The 14,219-nt window shown below is 40.2% G+C and overlaps 1 long non-coding RNA gene across 1 annotated transcript in view; it reads left to right on the top strand.

Moving 5' to 3' along the window:
* LOC128572797 (uncharacterized) overlaps positions 1-13,962 on the top strand; it is a 34,498-nt gene extending 20,536 nt beyond the window's left edge. Inside the window, exon 3 of the long non-coding RNA XR_008376252.1 lies at positions 13,896-13,962. This is a non-coding gene — a long non-coding RNA (uncharacterized LOC128572797). The remainder of the gene's footprint in view (positions 1-13,895) is intronic.
* Positions 13,963-14,219: the final 257 nt, after the last annotated feature.

The following is a 14,219-nucleotide window of genomic DNA, read 5'->3' as shown; positions in this document are numbered from 1 at the left end:
CTGGGGGTACTGTCAGTGTGCCTTGAACTGGTTGCAGGTGACACACTGTAGACAGTTTTGGCCAGGGCTGCCAGGTGGGAGATGTAGAGGTACTGGCCCAGCAACTTCATCAAATACTCCTGTCACCATGGTGGCTCCTAGAACCTGGGGGACTGCTACTCGTCCATCTGGCATCTTTATTCATTCTCTCTCCATTTCCTGGCTCATCTCTGCTGCCAACTGTTCCTTTTCTTCCCGGGAAGTAGATAGGAGAGTGCTCCAGAAACCACAGGATGAGGGGAGCCACTCACAACATCTGGTATGGTTTGGATGTAGAGCTTTTTGCCTCAGTACCAATCCTATTTTTCCCTTTAGTGATGGTGAAGTGTCTCCTTGATGTTCAAGATAGTGCATCACTTCTACCTTCTGGAGTTTCCATAGTGCCTCTAGCAAGTGAAGTATCTCTTGCTAATACTTAATGTCCTTTTCTTTGGAATTTAATAGTTCTTTCTCCTTTTACAATGCCCCACGTACATGGAGAGTCAGAAAAGCATTCACATTTTTCTGTTGACTTGGGTCTAAGGTTCAAGTCAAGGCAATTAACTCAGCCTTTTGAGCCAATGTTTCTTGGGTAGGTAGGGGCTTAGCCTCTACAGTTTCTGTTAAGGTAACCACTGTATACCCGGCTCGCCACTCACCTTGGGCTGTTGTGTAGCTGCTTCAGTCTACATACAAGTCCCCGTTTGCAAATGTTCAAGGCTGGTCACGCAAGTCAGGTCTGTCTGCCCTAGAATACACATTATTTACAACTTCCATACAGTCATGTTCAGTCTCTCTTCCACTGACTGCTAAGAGCATGGCTGGGTTCAGGGTGTTCTCTAGATGTCATAAAAGACAGTCCATGTCTCAGGCGCAGCTCTCCTGGGTAAGGTGCCCTAAAGAAAGGTCATCGACATATTGGAGCAGCACAAATTCTTCTTCTTTTTCTTTTTTTTGTAGAGACAGAGTCTCACTTTACCACCTTCAGTAGAGTGCCATGATGTCACAGGACTCACAGCAACCTCTAGCTTTTGGGCTTCCACGATTATCCTGCCTCAGCCTCCCGAGCAGCTGGGGGAGCAGCACAAATTCTAATTCCTCAGCCGGGAATTTCTGGAGGTCACGAGCCAGCAGTTGTCCAAAAACTGTGGGTGATTTGAACCCCTGGTGGCAACCTAATCCATGTGTACTGGATTGCAGTTTCCATGTCTGGTTTCTCTCACTGGAAAGTAAACAGACTCTGGCTTCCCAGAGCCAGACTTATACTGAATAAAAGCATCTTTTAAGTCCAGGCAAGTGGGTCACTTGGCTTCTGCTGGCAGCAGACTCAGCAGAGTATACAGATTAGGCACAGTAGATACAGTGTTACAGTTGCACCATTTACTGGGAAATTCCCATTTCAGGTTTTAATTTTTCCTGAGGTGTCTATATAGACACAGTAGATAACATTTATTACTGCAGAAATTTTTCCAGTGTGGCGAGTCTTAAGGCTTCAGAGTAAAAATAACTACTGTATATAATTATATATTCTTTGGCCAGTTTCTTAGTGCCATTTAACAGATTAGTTTACTAAAACAGTTATGTCTTGTTTTATGAGTTGACAGTACAGACAAAGCTGAGATTTAATATAGGTGGGTGACAGCCTCTTTTCTCTTTAAACCATTTTTCTCTCCAATTTCTTTCTTTACTAAAGTCCAATTATAGCAGAAGTAACTTTGTTGCCAAAACTGTACCTTCAGTATACTGATTATTCGCATAAAGTGCAGAAAGAATAATTAGTTATTAGCCATCTAAGCTCTTCTTTCCTTTATAATTGGCTTTGCTGGAACCTTTTATAAGGAATCTCAGGCTGGACTTAACTGAAAGCCTTTCACAAGCTCAGGTTTCATCTGTGCCATTAGATACCTGTATGCATTGGGTAAATTCCTCTTCTCTTGGGGTCCCAAGCATATTTTGATTCCTGGACCCATCAACAAGTGACCTTCATTAACTTCATTACATGTTTCCCACAGATCAGGAAATATTATTGATGGGTATGTGGCCAGTTTTCCAAAGGGCTTATTTCTTTTTTTTTTATTAAGTCATTTGTACATAGATCATAAATACATTTATGCTGATATGGAAGTCAATGTGTTGATTATTTGTACAAATTGGAGTGCTTACATCTTACTAGTCAACATACCTTTCACCTCATTTACCCAATTACAGCATTAAGACATTTGTGTTCTACACCTGATAGATCAAACTTGTACTTGCAATGTGCTCCATAGGTGTGGTCCCCCTACTATCCCTCCATTTAACAACCCACCCCCCTCCCTTCCCTTCTCCCACCCCTTCCCCCTCCCCTTCCTCCTCCCCTTCCCTCCTTCATCCTAGCCTAAAGTTGCATTTCATTTTTCATATGCAAGTGTGAGTGATTATAAATTGGTTTCACAGAAGTACTTAGTGCATTGGATATATATTTTTTCCATTCCTGAGACTTTACTGAGAAAAATATTTTAGAACTCCATCCATGTAAACATAAAAGTGGTAAAGTCTCCTTTTTTTAAATGCTGCATGGTATTCTATGGTATATATATACCACAGTTTATTAATCCATTTATGGGTTGATGGGCACTTGGGCTTCTTCTATGACTTGACTATTATGAATTGAGCTGCAATGAACAATTTGGTGCAAATATCGTTATTGTTAAATGATTTTTGGTCCTTTGGATATACACCTAGAAGAGGAATTGCAGGATCAAACGGCAGGTCTACATTTAAATCCCTGAGTGTTCTCCAAACTTCCTTCCAAAAGGAATGTACTAGCTTCCATTCCCACCATCATGTAGAAGTGTTCCCTTTTCTCCAAATCCACGCCAACATCTGTAGTTTTGGGATTTTGTGATGTGGGCTACTCTTACTGGAGTTAGATGGTATCTCAGAGTAGCTTTAGTTTGCATTTCTCTTATGATTAAAGATGATGATCATTTTTTCATGTGTCCGTAGACCATGTGCCTGTCTCCTTCAGAGAAGCTTCTGTTCATGTCTCTTGCCCACAATGAAATGGGATCACTTGTTTTTATCTTAGTAATAAGTTTGAGTTCTCTGTGGATTCTGGTTATTAGACCTTTGTCAGAAATATAACTTGCAAAAATCCTCTCCTATTCTGAGGGTTGTCTATTGCTTTACTTGTTCTTGGCAATGCAGAAGCTTTTTAATTTTATCAGATCCCAGCAATGTATTTTTGATGTTGGTTCAATTGCCTGGGGGGGTCCTTGTCATAAAGTATTCTCTCAGGCTAATTTTTTAAAGCATTTCCCCTACAATTTCTCTAAGAATTTTTATAGCTTCACATTTTAAGTTTAAGTCCTTTAACAAGTGAGAGTCAATTTTTGTTAGAGGAAAAAGATGTGGGTTCAGTTTCAGTCTTTTACAGGTTGCCAGCCAATTCACCCAGCACCATTTATTGAATAGGGAATCTTTCACCCAATTTATATTTTTAATAGACTTATCAAAAATCAAATAACAATAAGTGTCTGGGTTCACCTCTTGGTCTTCAAATCTGTTCTATACATCTACCTCTCTATTTTTGTGCCAGTACCTTGCTGTTTTGATCACTATCGATTTAGAGTATAATCTGAGGTCTGGATGCATGATTCCTCCCGATTTGCTTTTTATTTCTGAGTAATGCCTTGGCTATTTGAGTTTTTTTTCTGTTTCCATATAAAACAAAGTACAGTTATTCCAGGTCTTTAAAGTATGACAGAGGTGCCTTACTAGGGATTGCATTAAATGTGTAGATTGCTTTAGGTAGCATAGATATTTTAACAATGTTGATTCTTCCCAGCCATGAGCATGGTATATATTTCCATTTGTTAACATCTTCAGTTATTTCTTTTCTCAGAGTTTCATAGTCATCTTTGTAGAGATCTTTCACATCCTTAGTTAGATACACTCCCAGATATTTCATCTTCTTTGGTGCTATTGTAAAGGGAATAGAGTCTTTGATTGTTTTTTCCCCTTGACTATTGTTGGTATATATAAAGTCTACAGATTTGTGAGTATTAATTTTGTATCCTGAGATGTACCATATTCCTTGATCACTTCTAGGAGTTTTGTAGTTGATTTCCTGGGATTGTCTTCATAAATAATCATATCGTCTGCCAAGAGGGACAATTTGATCTCCTCTGGTCCTATTTGGACCCACTGGATTGCCTTCTCTTGCCTGATTGCAGTGGCTAAGACTTCCATTGCAATGTTAAAAAGCAGTGGAGACAGTGGACATCTTTGCCTGGTTCCTGATCTGAGTGGAAATGATTTCAATTTAACTTCATTCAATACGATATTGGCTGAGGGTTTGCTATAGATGGCCTCTATCAGTTTAAGAAATGTTCCTTCTATACCTATTTTCTTAAGTGTTCTGATCAAGAAAGAATGCTGGATATTATCAAAAGCTTTTTCTGCATCAATTGAGAGAATCATTTATATGGTCTTTGTTTTTTAATTTATGTGATGTATTATATTTATGGATTTACGTATATTGCACCATCCTTGGGACCCTGAGATGAAATCACATGGTCGTGATGTATAATTTGTTCGATGTATTGTTGGATTCTCTTTGCTAGAATCTTACTGAATATTTTTGCATCAATATTCATTAGAGGTATTGGTCTATAATTTTCTTTTCTTGTTGGATCTTTTCCTGGTTTTGGAATCAGGGTGATATTTGCTTCATAGAATGAGTTGGGAAGTATTCCTTCTTTTTGTATGTTTTGGAAAAGATTAAGTAATATAGGTACTAGTTCCTCTTTAAAGGTTTGGTAGAATTCTGATGTGAAGCCATCTGGTCCTGGGCTTTTCTTTTTGGGGAGATTTCTTATATTTGATGCTATTTCAGAAGTTGTTATAGGCTTGTTCAACGTATCCACTTCTTTCTGGCTAAGTCTAGGAGGGTGGCATGTTTCCAAGTATTGATCTATTTCCTGCAGATTTTCATACTTCTGAGAGTAGGGTTTCATGTTATTTATTAAGGATTTGTTGAATTTCTGAGGAGTCTGTTGTTATTTGGCTTCTATCATCTCTGATGAAATTAGGGATTTTACTCTTCTACTTCTGGTTAGGTTAGCCAAAGGTTTATGTATTTTATTGACCTTTTCAAAAAACCAACTCTTTGATTGGGTGACCTGTTGTATGATTCTTTTGTTTTCAATTTCATTTAGTTCTGCTCTAATTTTAGTTATTTCTTTTCTTCTGCTGGGTTTAGGGTTGGAAAGTTCTTCCTTTTCCAGTTGATTGAGATGTCCCATTAAGTTGTTGACTTCCTCTCTTTCTGTTCTCTTGAGGAAGGCTTGTAACGCTATAAATTTTCCTCTTAGGACTGCCTTTGTGCTATCCCAGAAGTTCTGATAGTTTGTGTCTTCATTATTGTTTTGTTGCAAAAATTTGGTAATTTCCTTCTTAATCTGATCTAGGACCCAGCTATCATTCAGCATGAGGTTATTTAGTTTCGATGTTTTTTGTATGCATGTGCAGATTGCTGTTGTTACTGAGTTAACCTTTTATTCCATGATGGTTCGAGAAAATACAAGGAATGATTTTTATTCTTTTAAATTTGCTGAGATTAGCCCTGTTATATAAGATGTGATAAATTTTGGAGGATAATCCATGGGCTGATAAGAAGAATGTGTATTCAGTTTTGTTAGGATGAAATGTACTGTAGATGTCTGTTAGATGCAAATGTTGAATGGTTAAGTTAAAGTCTAAAATTTCTTTGCTTAGCTTCTTTTTGGAGGATCTATCCAACACGGCCAAAGGAGTGTTAAATTCTCTGACAATTATGGTGCAGGGGGAAATCAAGTTACTCATGCCTGTTAGAGTTTCTCTTATAAATTGAGGTGCATTCTGGTTGGGTGCATAAATTTTGATAATTGAAATGTCATCATGTTGAGTGTTGCCCTTAACAAATAAGAAGTGACCATCATTATTTTTCCTTACTTTAATTAGTTTAAAGCCTATTGTATTTGCAAATAAAATTGCAACATCTGCTTTTTTTTCTGATTTCCATTTGCCTGAATTATAGATGATCATCACTTCACCCCGAGTCTATGTTTATCTTTTAAGGTAAGGTGAGATTCTTGAATGCAGCAGATGTCTGGCCTGAGTTTTATTTAATTTTTCTTTTTTCTTTTTTTTTTTTTTTCTTAAATACTAGCTGTGTACATTGATATATTCATGGGGCATCCTTCACTAGCTTCACAGACCGTTTACCAAGTTTCACATGTAAGCTTGTAAGATGCACCACTGGTAATGTAATCCGACCAATCCCCTTCCTTCTACCCCCCTCCCCCCCTCCCCCTTTCCCCCTTCCCCCTATTCTTAGGTTGTAACTGAGTTATAGCTTTCATGTGAAAACCCTAAATTAGTTTCATAGTAGGGCTGAGTACATTGGGTACTTTTTCTTCCATTCTTGAGATATTTTACTAAGAAGAATATGTTCCAGCTCCATCCATGTAAACATGAAAGAGGTAAAGTCTCCATCTTTCTTTAAGGCTGCATAATATTCCATGGTGTACATATACCACAATTTATTAATCCATTCGTGGATCAATGGGCACTTGGGCTTCTTCCATAACTTAGCAATTATGAATTGAGCTGCAATAAACATTCTGGTACAAATATCTTTGTTATGATGTGATTTTTGGTCTTCTGAGTATATGTACAGTAGAGGGATTACAGGATTGAATGGCAGATCTATTTTTAGATCTCTAAGTGTTCTCCATATCTCTTTCCAAAAGGAATGTATTAATTTGCATTCCCACCAGCAGTATAGAAGTTTTCCTCTTTCTCCACATCCACGCTAACATCTCTGGTCTTGTAATTTTGTGATATGGGCTAATCTTACTGGAGTTAGAGATATCTCAAAGTAGTTTTGATTTGCATTTCTCTGATGATTAAAGATGATGAGCATTTTTTCATATGTCTGTAGGCCGCACACCTGTCTTCTTCAGAGAAGTTTCTCTTCAAATCCCTTGCCCAGCCTGCGATGGGATCCCTTGTTCTATACTTGCTAATGCATTTGAGTTCTCTGTGGATTCTGGTTATTAAACCTTTGTCAGAGACATAACCTGCAAATATCTTTTCCCATTCTGAGGGCTGTCTGCTTGCTTTACTTACTGTGTTCTTGGCTGTGCAGGAGCTTTTTAGTTTGATCAAGTCCTAGTAGTATATTTTTGAAGCTGCTTCAATTGCCTGGGGACTCCTCCTCATAAAATACTCGCCCAGACCTATTTCTTCAAGGGTTTTCCCTGCACTCTCCTCAAGTATCTTTATAGTTTCATGTCTTAAGTTTAAATCTTTGATCCAGTGAGAGTCTATCTTAGTTAATGGTGAAAGGCGTGGGTCCTGTTTCAGTCTTCTATAGGTTGCCAGCCAGTTCACTCAGCACCATTTGTTAAATAGGGAATCTTTTCCCCACTGAATGTTTTTAATTGGCTTGTCAAAGATTAAATAACAGTAAGTAGCTGGGTTCATCTCTTGGTTCTCTATTCTGTTCCAGACATCTACTTCTCTGTTTTTGTGCCAATACCATGCTGTTTTGATCACTATGGATTTGTAGTATAGTCTGAGGTCTGGTAGCGTAATTCCTCCTGCTTTGTTTTTATTTCTGAGTAATGTCTTGGCTATTCGAGGTTTTTTCTGATTCCATATAAAACGAAGTATTGTTTTTTTCAACGTCTTTAAATTATAACAGTGGAGCTTTAATAGGGATTTCATTAAAATTGTATATTGCTTTGGGTAGTATGGACATTTTAACAATGTTGATTATTCCCAGCCATGAGCATGGTATGTTTTTTCATTTGTTAATATTTTCAGCTATTTCTTTTCTTAGAGTTTCATAGTTGTCTTTATAGAGAACTTTCACGTCCTTTGTTAGATAAATTCCCAAATATTTCATCTTCTTTGGCACTACTGTGAATGGGATAGAGTCCTTAACTGTTTTTTTAACTTGACTATTTTTGGTATATATAAAGGCTACTGATTTATGAATGTTGATTTTGTAACCTGAGACGCTGCTGTGTTCCTTGATTACTTCTAAGAGTTTTGTAGTAGAGTCCCTAGAGTTTTCCAGATATACAATCATATCATCTGCAAAGAGTGAATGATTGATCTCTTTTGACCCTATATGGATACCCTTGATCTCCTTTTCTTCCCTAATTGCAGTGGCTAAGACTTCCATTACAATGTTAAAAAGCAATGGAGACAATGGGCAGCCTTGTCTGGTTCCTGATCTGAGTGGAAATGATTCCTATTTAACTCCATTCAATATTGGCCTGAGTTTTTGTATCCAGTCAGCCAACCTGTATCTCTTTAGAGGATAATTTAAGCCATTCACATTAATTGAGAGTAATGATAAGCCATATGGAGTTTTGCGTATTGAGTTTTTCGAAAGTCCAGTGAATGTTTTTAATCCTTTTGCAACTATGGAAGTCGAAATTTGATCAAAAGTTTCTGATCGAGTTTACTTTGGTGGTGGAGGATTGTGTTGTTCATTATGAAGGATAGGTCTGAGAATATCCTAAAGAGCTGGTTTAGTTATGGCAAATTGGTTCAACATGTGAATGACATTAAAGTATTTAATTTTTCCATTATAGATGAAACTCATTTTAGCTGGATACAGCATCCTGGGTTGAAAATTATTTTGTTTAAGAGATTGAAGGTCGTTGACCATCCTCTTCTAGCTTGAAATGTTTCAGCAGAGAGATCTGCAGTCATTCTAATGTTCTTACCCTTGTAGTTTATGGTTTTCTTATGTTTTACAGCTTGTAGAATTTTTCCATATTAACTTCGGCAAAGTTAATTATAATACGTGTATGAGAATTTTATTTGGGTTGAGTCATGCCAGTGTTCTGAAATTGCTATCTGAATTTCAGAATCTCTTGGCATGTCTGAAAAATTTTCTTTGATTATTTCATGAAGTAAAGCATCTGTTTTCTTTACAGCAACCTTATCACCTTCAGGTATTCCTATAAGGTGAATATTAGATTTCTTCGAATTATCCCAGAGCTCTCTGAGAGAATGATTTGTTTTTGTTCTCCACTTTTTTTCCACTTTGAGCACTTGGGAGCATTCAATATCTTTGTCTTCAATGTCAGAGATCCTTTCTTCTGCCTGATCCATTCTTTTACTGAGGGATTCTACTGTATTTTTCAGGTTTTTGAGACCTGCAAATTCTTGCTTCAATGTGTCAAAATCTTTGGTCATTTTGTCTTTGAATTCGTTGACTTCATGAGACATCTTTTGAATTCTAATTCCATCTTTTCCTCCATTCGATTGATTTTATTTTCTATCCAAATTCTGAACTCGATTTCTGACATCTCAGCCATTGGTCTATGAAGGGGATCTCTTTCTGTGTCTATTTTATTGTTCCTTGGGGGTGTTGATCTACTTTGATTATTCATGTTGCCAGAGGTTTCCCACTGATTCCACCGCATGATTGTTTTTCACTGTTGGCTGGGCCTTCAGGTAAGGTGAAATTGGATTGGGGTTCCTGGAGTTGTGGTTAACCAGCCCTTTGTTAAGGATCTGGGACTGATGACTGCAGCTTTTCCCCCTTTAGCTTTGCAAAGGACCTATACAGTATTACAGTCTGAGGCTGAGGAAACCTGCTTGGTGTGGTGTGGTTAGGTGGCTCTGTCTTTTATTCAGCTGGTTCTTGTCTGATCCTGGTGGATCAGTGACTCTAGTGAAGTCTTAGCTGTGGAGAAATACAAGCAACTAAGACACACACCCAACCCTCATGGACAACAACTGGAAGAGGAAAATCAACCCTTTACATTACTGTACAACCACGGTACCATACGCGAGGGTCCTAGGGTGATTGACCCAGGTTAGAGGTTCCAAACCAATTGACACAGTCAGTACAAATTCTCCAGTGGGAGAGTTCAAGAGGTCTCCAGCAACTAGATGTCAGAAGTCTACTGGCTGCTCAGATTTGGCTTGATCTGGTGCTCTATGGAGTCAGAAAGGCCCACCCGGTAGCAGAATTGGACCAGGGGGCTGAGTCTCTTTCTCCACTTTGCTCCTTTTCCATGCCCAGTCACTGGTGAGGGCTGCAGTCCTGCTCCCTCCAATAAGCAGATGTTCCAGGGATTAATACAGTCAGTCAGTCAAAGGAAGGTCAGTGCCCTCACGCCCGGCCACTGCCCTCTGCTACCTGCCAGCTGGGGTCGTTGAGGCCTACCTGCCTCAAGTGCTCAATAGCCACTGACATATATTCCAATTGGATTCAGTCTAATCCTGAGGGTACTAAGTCAGCAAATGCTTTTCCCCCTCAGCCACTGTGCCTTTGCCCCTGCTGCTCTGCCACACAGGTATCCCCATAGAGTTAGTTCTGGTTTCTTCTGGCAGTTCTCAGAGTTGAGGAGGTGTCTCTCCAAGATTAGACCCTGCTGGATCACTCTAGTGTTGGCGGATCTTTGTGGAAAGTGATCCTGCACAGTTCCCCTACCACTGCTGAGCTAGGCAGTTCTGGCTATACGAGCAGCTCCGGGAGCATGTGGCACACAGATCCAGCAGCAGGATGGGGGATGCTGCACACAATTCTGGCATTGTCTGGTGCTCAGTGGCTTCGCCAAGGAGAGTGCTTGACTCATGAGTCTGGCCAAATGGGGTGGTGGCTCTAGAAGTCTCTGACTGGGCAGGGAGCTGTGCAGAGGCAGGGAGGGTACCAGGTACAGGGCACGGGACACCGGCTCTAGCAGTCTCTTGCCCTGTGCAGCATGGAGGCAGGGAGCTTGCTGGGTGCAGGGCACTAACGTGTGGCTCTAGCAGTCTATGGCTGGACAGGGGCTCAGCACAAAGTAAGGGAGGGTGCCAGGGGCAGGGGCAGGACACACGGCTCTAGCAATCACTGGCCCCACATGTCTCGGAGGCAGGGAGGGCACTGGGGGCAGGGTGCGAATTCCTCGGCTCTAGAAGTCTCTGGCCAGGCTGTGGGTGGGGTGCTTGGTGTGGTAGACTGTTTCGGGGACATTGCTCTTGAACCTCCTCCCAGTCTCTGCAGGGGTTGGGCTTCTGGTTTATCAGGTGAGAGGGGAAGGGTGAACTGGAAGTTCAGAATGGCAGGGAAAATGTTAGTTCAATTTTTCTGCCTGGCAAGAGAGTGCTCAGAGTCACAGCAGGGTCCCTCTGGGGAAGTAGTTTCCATTTCCTCCAGCTCTCACCCGTGGAGTGAGACAAGAGATCCTCAGTTCACTGCTCAGCTGTAGAAAACCTGAAGTTTGCTTTCTTGGAGTCGCAGCTTGCCTCAACAGAAGTGACCTGCAGTTATCACACTTCCCTCTTGGCTTGGCTCCCAGTCTTCAGCTTAAGCGGGTACATTTTGGATGTTTTCCTTCCCTCTGGACAGGAGCTTCTGTTGGAGGCTGCCTCCAGTCGGCAATCTTACTCCCTAATTTTTCTATTTTTAATAGAGATGGGGTCTTACTCTTAGGCTGATCTCTAATTCCTGACCTGAAGCAATCGACAAGTGTCAGCCTCACAGAGAACTACGATGACAGATTTGAGACACTGTGCCTGGCCCTAACACTTATTTTTAAGCATGTATTTATTTTTCCTAAATAAGAAACCAAAGCATGTCTTTATTTTTCCTAAATAAGAAACTAAAAATTAATAGGCATTTTTGTTGATAACAACAATCCACATGCCTTCCAGAGTTTTGGGAGGATTATAAGCATGAGCCACACTATTCCTGGCTAAAATGGATTTATTTTGTATATGATAGAGTAAGATAAAGGAAAAATAAAGAAGAAATGTATATGGTAAAAAAATTAAAAATTACAAATAATAGAAGAAAACATTGATAAATATTAATGTTTCTACAAGCTGTGTAAATAAATCTGGTTTGTGTCTCAAATGAAAACATGTCAATAAAAAAATATTGGGGCTGAGCACAGTGTCTCACACTGTAATCCTAGCACTCTAGGAGGCTGAGGCATGTGGATTGCCTAAGCTAGGGAGTTCAAGATCAGCCTGAACAAGAGTAAGATCCGGTCACTATTAATAATAGAAAAATTAGCAGGACGTTTTTTCCTTTTCTAAAAAGGAAAAAAAAAAAAAGAAAGTAAGTAATGAACATTACTATTAAATGTCCGGACAATAAACAAATCATGGAATCGGGTTTGTAGTGTAGTTTAGGCCAGGTGCATTGCCTGAGCTCACAGGTTCCAGACCAGCCTAAGCCAGAGGTTTAACTCATATCTAAAAATAGTGGGGTGTAGTGGTGGGTGCCTATAATCCCAGCTACCTGGGAGGCTGAAGCAAGGGGATCACTTCAGCCCAAGAGTTTGAGGTTGCTGAGAGCTGTGACACCAAGGCACTCTGCAGACAGCTACAAAATGAAACTAACTCCAAAACAAAACAAAACAACACTGGGGGCTGGGTGGGGAAGCTCATGTCTATATAAGCCCAGATCTCTGGGAGGCTGAGTCAAGGCAACTCTATCACTTAAGTTTGGTTCAAGACCAGCCTGAGCAAGAGTGAGAACGCCAATTTCTAAAAAAGAAAAAAAAAATCAATTGGGTTTTGTGGAGGGCACTTTTAGTCCCAGCTACTTGAGTGGCTGAAGCAGGAAGATAACTTGAACCCAGGAGTTTGAGGTTGCTGTGAACTTGTAGCCTGGACAGCAAAGTGAGACTTGGGAGAAGGCGAGGCAAGGCAGGGCGGGGCAAGGCGAGGCGAATAAATTACACAATAAAAAACCATTGTTATAGGATGGATTTGAGATATCAAGACCCAAAGCCAATCAATATAGTGCCATTAGGAAGTCTTTATTAAAAAGACCGATCGGCTGGCTGTCCCCTCAGTGTGGGGAATAGCACAGACCACGAGTATGGGTCAGTTTATATAAGGCAGGCTGATGCAATATTGGGTGAGCTTGCATGATCAGAAAATTGCTAAAGCAGGTATTGCTTAAATGTTTACAGGATGTACAGTAAAAATAATCACAGATAGACATTCAGTCACGTTGGTCTTAGTCATTCTTCTAACAATATCTTTCTAACTGTCAGGTCTGGTTGAGCTTCTTGGGCCCCTCAGTATGGTGAGATTGCAGAGAGTAAATAGGAGAAGTGGGGGTCTGCTTCTACAGCCCAGACTTCTTGGCTCCACGACCTCCACTTCCCTTTTTTCTTTCTGTCTCTTTTAACATTTCATTAAACAGTAAACAGTTTATTACAATTTCTTACACACTTATAGTTATCTTAAAATCACACCTACTGTCTAATGCTTTCTACTGTTTGTCATTTACTATTAATCTTTTGTTACCTATTTTACCTACTCTTAAACTATTGTTAAGCATTAGTAACTTCCCTAAATTATTGTATGCCCTCTCCCTCCCCCCTCTATTGATTGTGTTTTGCTGATCTATCAAGCTGGTGGTTTAGCAAGAATTAAGGGGAAGAAGGAGGTGAAGCAGGAAATAGGGAAGGGAAAGAGGGGGGTGAGAATGACAGGATTTTATTCCATCTCATTCCCTCCTTTTCTGTTGGAGGAAATTAAATCCTTGTTTCTTCCTCCTCCTCCTCCTGACAGATATGTCCGCAGTGGGTTTGCAAAAGCATGAGTCTTACAGCCTGTATTCTATTCCTAATGTAGGAGGTGAGAGCATCTGATGATAAAAGGTCCTGTTGTTAGTCCTAGTAGGAGCAGGAAAAGGGGTCCTGCTAATGCAGAGACGAGTGTAGTCTGCCAAGGTGACCATCTTTTCATACCAATTTCTCTGTTGGTCCCATGCTTCCTTTCTCTCCTGCAACCTTTTTTGTCCCATGCCTCCTCTCTCTCCTGAAACCTTTTTCTTACTAGTGACATGCTGTTTCTTATTATTCTTGAATTATTAGTGTAAAAGCAACAAGTTTCTCCCAGGGCTATGCCCAGGCCTCCTTGCTTCAAGTATAGAAAATTCAGTCCTCTCCGATTTTGTAAGACCACCTCAGCTAGTGAGTCAGTCTAAACATGTTTCTCATCGGGTTATGGAGCTTTCTACTTCCTTTAAATCTCTATTTATCTGGTGCGTTAGGATTTTAAAGTTCTCTGTTCCTTTCACTAGAGCTGTAGTCCTTATGGTGCGGATCCAGCTATAGTTATCTCCACTAATGCCGAGTTAAGCACGGGGACCCATTTGGTTCTTATAAGCATGCTCTTGGAAGAGATGCCCAGGTGTT

The sequence above is a fragment of the Nycticebus coucang genome, chromosome 20, assembly GCF_027406575.1.
Source record: "Nycticebus coucang isolate mNycCou1 chromosome 20, mNycCou1.pri, whole genome shotgun sequence".
Classification (NCBI taxonomy): Eukaryota; Metazoa; Chordata; class Mammalia; order Primates; family Lorisidae; genus Nycticebus; species Nycticebus coucang.
This window is presented reverse-complemented; position numbering and strand designations above follow the sequence as displayed.